This window comes from Aegilops tauschii, chromosome 6 (genome assembly GCF_002575655.3).
Source record: "Aegilops tauschii subsp. strangulata cultivar AL8/78 chromosome 6, Aet v6.0, whole genome shotgun sequence".
NCBI classification, from domain to species: Eukaryota; Viridiplantae; Streptophyta; class Magnoliopsida; order Poales; family Poaceae; genus Aegilops; species Aegilops tauschii.
The window spans coordinates 265,329,039-265,336,349 of record NC_053040.3 but is presented as its reverse complement, the minus strand read 5'-3'; the positions used below and the strand labels follow the sequence as shown (position 1 = coordinate 265,336,349).

Genomic DNA, 7,311 nt, shown 5'->3' with positions numbered 1-7,311 from the left:
GTGCCAAACGAGGGTCTGAATGACTCCTCGAGAGGAAACTGCATGAATAATGATGCCGCAGTCGGGCGTCAGGGCGACACCACATAAAGGGCTCATAACAGAAATAAAAGACAAACATGCCACAGTCGGACGTCTGAGCGACATCACATAAAGGGCTTATATTGAAAGCAAAAAGGCAAACATGCCACAGTCGGACGTCTGAGCGACATCACATGAAGGGCTTATATTGCAGCTCAATAATTCAGTAGCTCGAGAACATAAATTATTACAAGTACGAGACAGGTATAAGGTTAGTCCATCCACGGGAATAACAATTAAACTGGGTTTACTACTAGAGCTTGTTCACCGGGGATTTACCACGAGGATAGATATGGATAAACTGATCACCCTACTTGATCATGGATACGATGACTTGGAAGGATTTGACTCTGCAGAGTTTGTACTTAACCACAGCCAACGGATTTCAGTAGTCACGGGGACTAGTTCCGTTTACGGTGTTTTGGAAGAAACACGTCTAACCAGTACACACCCATTCAACATTCCGAAGCCAGGGATCACCCTCGGCAACGTTCAAGAAAAACCTTGAGACGGGGAGGCTACAACCTCGCGTAGCATGGGATCAAATTTCTATACGCGCGCTCTAAGGGGGTGCCCCCCCTCTCGGTCCCAACCGGAAACACCCATGCCCCCTGACCGGATGACTGGCTTTAATCCAGGGCCATGGAACCATCATCCCGGCCCCTCTGTTTGGTGTGTACACGGAAAGAGGTTACCAACTTACTAAACCGCATCCTGGCAAAGAAACATGTGGTAGCACGGAAGGGAAAAGAACGATAACGTGACTCCGTCCACGTTAACGTCGGAATTTGACGGATGACGCAAGGCTGGTATGCTACAACAGTACCACCTTGCTGCCCTTCATGTCACCACATGATTAGGCCATCTCTCACCAGAGATCATCGCAACTTTGGAACATGCGGGTAGTTGCCTCACAAGCAACGAGGTACTCACCGACACTCATATACCACGCAGAAACTTACATGCAAACATGCAAAACACCTATCATATCAAAGGTTCAAACATGCTTGCCTGGTTCGGAGAAGTCGGAGTCTAGCTCGGCGAAGTTCGCGGCTCCGTCACCTCATCCGGAACCTACGGCATAACGAAAATGGGCACTAACGTGAAAACCAACACGTGCATAAAAACTTCTCCAAAAAATTTCCAAATAAATCCCATAAAAAACTAGACAAAATTTTAAGACTGTCAGAAAAAGAATCACTCAAAAATCACTTTTTATTTAAAAGTTATAAAGGTTTCTGTCCAGGGACTCATCTGTAATGAAACAGAAAAGTTCCAGGGTCTAAACTGAGAAACCAGAAAACGCTTCGGAAAGAAACGCGCCAGCTCAAAAGGGAAAACGTATTTGCCCGAAGGCGCCAATAGAAAACGGTTCGAGGGAGAAGGGAATAGAGGCTGACAGGGGGGTCCACATGTCAGGTTTAAAAAGCTCGCCGGCGCCCGAAGGTTGCGGTGGTCGCCGGCGTCGAACCATGGCGAGACAGGGAGATCGGAGTGTACCAAGAGCTTCAGCGTGTCCTTCCGCGTCGGTGGGTGGTGGACTCGACCGACGGAGAGCACCACGTCGACGGCGACACTTTCTCCGGCGGACGGCGGCTCGGGTGATGGTGGAGAACTCTGGTGGGTGCTGCAAACTCCGAATTGAAGCGCGGGTCAGAAGAGTGGATGCATAGGGGAGCTACTGGCAAGAGATGGGAGGCAGAGGCGCACGCACGGGAGCGAATCGAGCTGGATCCCGTGGCGGGTCGCGGCGGCCGGAGTTGAGGAAGGAGACCTCCTCGGGGCTCTTCCAGTGGCTTGGTGTGGACTAGGTGGAGTGCAGAGGTGGTGTAGGTTCGAGTTGAAGCTCGGGGCCTCTATTTATAGGCGGATCGAGCGGGTGGCCGTGAACGGAGAATCTCCGGCGAGCAATTACGGCGAGGCAGTGGATTGGCAGGGGGTTAAGGTGGCCGGGCAGCATCAGTGGGAGTTACTGGTCCTGTTCCACTGCTAAACTCGGTCGGGCATGGCGTAATGGTGCCGGTCAACGGTGGGGTGGCCGCACGGGCACGACGGCGGCAGAGAGCGCGCTCCGCGCCCAGCGGTTCACGACGAGGGTGGCAGCGCGCACTGGGGAGTAGAAGACCACACGGCGGCCTCCGGTGGCTTGGGCGGCGCTGAGTGGCGCCGTCGGCGCTGCGCCTCTCTCTGGCGGCCGCAAAGCCGCCGCTGGCGTCGGTCACGGGGCGGCGCACCTCCTCCAGCTCGTCGCCGACGCCCGCAAGCATCCAGGCGATCGTGCGCTGCAGAGGACAAGGGGGAGGGGACGGGGAGCTAGGCGCCACAGCAACACTGGCGAGATGGACAACGAACACTGAAGAAAACGACAGTGTACTGAACTGTTCTCTGAACTTAACTGAACAATGACAGCAACAGTGTCCAATAGGTGTTCGACGAAATGATTTGGAGTCAAGAAAATTTTTCCTGGGGCTGGGACTTGGTGAGGTGACCTCTCAATGTACCCAAAGGCTGTCTGATTTTTCTCAGATTTTTAGGAGAAGGATTTGAATGAATTTCATCAAATTTGACAAATCTGGTCCAATTTGCAGCAAGTGTAGTTTGAAAAATTTGAACTGAAGACCAGTGGATCTTCATGGATCTTGGTTGAGGGTTCAAAGGACTAGGGAGTGGAATTGGTTTGGGGCCAAAAATCAAAACAGAAATGGTAGCTCCTTTGTAAATCTCCAAGGGCTAGAATATAGGACAGAAATTGTTTTGATAAGATTTAAATGGAAAATAATCATATGGGGAGGTTCAACTTGCTGGATTTGATGCAAATCATGATCCAAAGATGAGGGAAGGTTTAGGAGAGTGGATTTGCACTAAGGCCATGGCAGGAGAGAATTGTTGAAAGTGGTAAAGGATTAATCCAAAAGCCATAGTGCATTTTTCAAAGAAATCTTCAAAAGACATTTTTCTCAAGTGAAAAGCATTTTGGTTTGAGCCCAAATAAAAAGCAAGAACCTCCAAGACCAAAAACAAGTCTTGGGTGAATCCAAATAAAACTCTTGCCATAAAAGAAAATATTTTGAAAGGGAGGGTTCTTTTGAAGAAAAATTTAAATCACCTCCCTCAAGCCAAATAATTTTTTTTTGAAAAATCCAAATAAAATTTTGGGTGTCACAACTCATCATTTTTCCTACAAACATCATTGGGTTTGTCTTTTTTGTTTTATGAACACAATTTGACTTTTGAGACACAAACCACACCCACTACACCAAAGTTAAGTATCAATGGCCCTCGGCCAGCCCCATTTTTTACTTGTGCTCCCCTATGTACACATAACAATCATCAACTTCCCGACTGTCTACTACAACAAAGTTTGCCCGGCTCCAGCGAGAGAGGGGCGATGACAGCGGCGCGCCTTCGGCTCGCTTCAGTGTTTGTAGTCGTCGCTAGGTGGTCTACGGATCTGGATGTAATTTTTATTATTTTTAGTGTTCGTTGTACTACCATGATTGAAGATGAATAGATCGGAAGTTTATCTCGCAAAAAAAAACAATCATCAACTACCATATACATGAACTTGAATTTTTGACAAACATGAGCTTGTTATTTGTTTGGCGTTGTAAATATCAACAACGAAAGTGTGAACTTTTTATTTCCACTTTTTCTATGTTGATCCTCCTGAACTTACATTTTTTATAGATGCTTTACACTCTGTTTCTCAATGCACTGCTATACCCAGTTGGTGATTCTCAATAATATATACTAAACATTCTTGAACTTCTCGGACACAACATTTTGATCTTCAAAAAACAAATAAAAAATCATAAAAATTACAAAGTTGTACAAGCACAACAATAGAGTAATTTTCTCATTCACATCAGAGAAAAAATTTCAGCATTGATTTATTAAACAACAGGTATAGATACATGCAAGTAGTAGTAACACTCCAACACCCACCAACGCCAAACAATCCCTAACCTATTTAGTACAGATCCAAAACATCAGATACTATGATCATAGTAAACACACCTTTATACATCTGACTGCCAAGTAAATCCCTAAATAGATGATCTTTAACTATTGTAGGAAACAAAATGTTAGTCAAAATTATACAAACATAACAGATCAAAGAAATAACATTGGAGCTCTGAACATCTGCATCCTTTACCATGAACAAACGTGTTCCTTTCTTGCGTACATCAGCCAAACTGCATCCCTATCAAATTCAACAAGCTAACTTAAAAGATGCCCACAATTCTCAGCATGTGCTACATACAAACACATAAGAGTTCCTTTTTGGCATAATCAGTCAAAGTGCAATCATCATTTTTTCAGTAAGGGCCAAAGTGCATACACCACTTTCAATTCTGCATGATGTATGTAATCTGGGAACATTATTTTCACTGAACTCACATCTAAATTGCTGCAAGCCGTAACAATCACAAAACACAACATCTGCAACCTACTGTTGTTTTTTTCTTCTTCTCTAATATACATTGAACTACTGCAAGAAATGGGAAGAATTGAACACTACCTTTTTTTGTAGGGCGAAGATGCAGGCACCGCAAGTTGGCATTGGTGCATGGAAATGCAGGGGCGACGACAAGGTGTGTAGATCCGCTGGGGAGGCAGGGAGAAGTTTGGTAGAACCTCCCACCACCCTGACCCCCATGTACAACATCGTGCTCGTCCTACTCCAATTCACGCCCGAGTCCACAATCTCCACCACCAGCCCGGATGTGATTCACAGGCAATAGCCCCGTCAGCCATGCGGTGGCAGCACACTGGGTGACGAAGCGCAAGGGTCTGCGGTGAGCCAGGCACGACGCGAGTGTGGAGGGGTGGGAGCGGCTGCTCCATGGATGAACCTTCCTCGGGAAGGTCAAGGTGTGCCCTTGTGAGAAGGTCGATGTGGCCGGCCAGGACGCCGGTGGGTGGGATCCCGGGCGGCATGGTGAGGCGGCGGCCCGCATCGGCTCCGGCAAGGAAGGAGGGCATGCATGGAGGAATAGGCAGTGGGCAGGGGAGCTCCGCCGCCGCGCATGTTTCAGAGGGTCCTCGGGGTGGCAGTGTCGTGTTCGTCTCTGAGGCGGCGACGAGCAAAGGAGCACCGCGGCTGCCGGCGCTAGGTCCATCGGTAGGAGGTGGAGGTGCGCGGGGTTTCCGCGGGCGGCGGGGCGTGGGGTTAGCCGATGGAGGCGGCGCACGGGGTTGGCCGGCGGCGGCAGCGACGCACGGGGTTGGCCTGTGGCGGTGCCGCGCGGGATTGGCATGTGGTGGCGGTGCGCTGGGCGAGCCGGAGGCGGCGGCACGCAGGGTGGCTGGTGGGAAACATGGGGATCCGGGGGTGGGAGGTTGAGGACGCGGGGATGGGTGGTTTTTTCTTTTTCGTATGAAGAGTTCACGGACATCTCATCGCCACCTATATAGGGCTGAAAGTTATCATAATATTATTATAATCCTAAGATCAGCATAATGCTACTATATATATGCCGCAACTACACGTGGGTGTTAGCAAGATCATTTATGTATTGCTTTGCGAGTTTTCATTCTTTTCCTGAGAGACCAGAAGAATTTTCAAACAATTCAGCCTCAGGGTGCAGCCACACGCGCAGGCCTTCTTGGTATTTTAATTACATGAATTGCATATAGAGTCCGAAAATCATGAAAATCGGTGTGTCACCGTGGTGTGCTCTCACGACCCCATGTAAATTTTTTGATAAAGTTTGGCATAAATTTTGATGCTCGCACCTTGAAAACCGGAGCATCTCACAAGAAGGATCATGGTTTCCAAAAAGAGAACGACAATTCAGACTCCAATCGTCGGTGACTTCATCGTTCTGCGTCAATTTTTTTTTCACGGTAAGCAATCAACGATATAACCTAGGTAAGCAATCACCGATATAACCTAGGTTTGAGTTTTTGGCCCATTTCAGGTCTTGTCAGCTATATTTAAGCCATTTTTTGTATTTACCATGCATTTACTACATATAAAATCAAAACCTTACTAGAACTACATGTGGGTGTTAGCAAAGAAGGTGTGCAAATCATTTGTGTGTCGCTTTGCGAGTTTTCATTCATTGTCCGATAAACAGGGAGAATTTTCAAACATTTCGGCTGCGAGGTGCGGCCACCAGCGTAGGCCTAGTTGGTATTTTAATTACAAGAAATTCAGATGAGTCCGAAAATCATGAAAATCGATGTGTGACCGTGGCGTGCTCACATGACCCCGTGGAAATTTTTTGGTAAAGTTTGGCACAAGTTTTGATGATCTCTCCTTGGAAACTAGAGCATCTCATACGAAGGATCATGGTTTCCAAAAGGAGATGTGACAATTCAAATTCCAGTGGCCGGTGACTTCACCGTTTGGCCTCATAAAAGTCTCCATGGTACGCAATCACCATTATACCACATGTTTGATTTTCTGGCGCATTTCAGGTATCGTTTGATATATTTAAGCCATTTTTTAAATTTAACATGCATTTTGTGCAACCGCAACTGCATGTGCTGATGAAAGGGACGAGGATTGTCATTCTATCTGGGAGCATCCAACGGTGGAGACGTATGATCCGTGGGGTTTGGGTTCTGGCCAATCAAGACGCACGACTCACATCGCGCGCGTAGTAGAGGGGGGGATCGGCCGCGGTTTGGTAGGCACATGGCTTTCATGAATGAACCGTGTGCTATTTGAAAACATTTACATCAACTAACGGCATATTTTCGTTTGAATGAAAACGTGAGTTCATCGTTTTGCCTCAAAAAAAATTCCATGGTAAGCAATCACCATTGTATCCTAGGTTCGATTTTCGGGTGCATTCCATGTCTCGTTTGCTATATTTGAGCCATTTTTTGCATTTACCATGCATTTAGTGCATATATATAACTTATTTTCTATACACTTGGGAGTATGTACTCCCATCTTTAATATACCTCATATACGCATTGATTATACCTTGTTATCATTCTCAATATACTTTATTAAATATTCTAAGATACCCCAAGATGAGTTTTGTTGAAAAAATATCGTTTGCGACGTACTTTTCGTAATAAACCTTTTTTGACATAAAAACAAATCAGTGTATATGTAAACCTTCGAAAATATGAGACACACATGATTTTTTTTCATGAAACTCATTTAGGGGTATCTAGTAATTATTAATGAAGTATATTAAAAAGAATAAAGAGGTATAAAAGATTCATCTATGTGGTATATGAGGAGCAGGAGTACATACTTCCAAGAGTACA

General features: G+C 46.3%; 1 long non-coding RNA gene across 1 annotated transcript; it reads right to left on the bottom strand.

The window, feature by feature from the left end:
* Nucleotides 1-3,926: 3,926 nt before the first annotated feature.
* On the bottom strand, nucleotides 3,927-6,218 carry LOC120966414 (uncharacterized). The gene is made up of 2 exons (XR_005760058.3): nucleotides 4,601-6,218; nucleotides 3,927-4,282 (listed from the first exon to the last, which is right to left on the bottom strand). It is a non-coding gene; the product is annotated as an uncharacterized lncRNA (long non-coding RNA).
* Nucleotides 6,219-7,311: the final 1,093 nt, after the last annotated feature.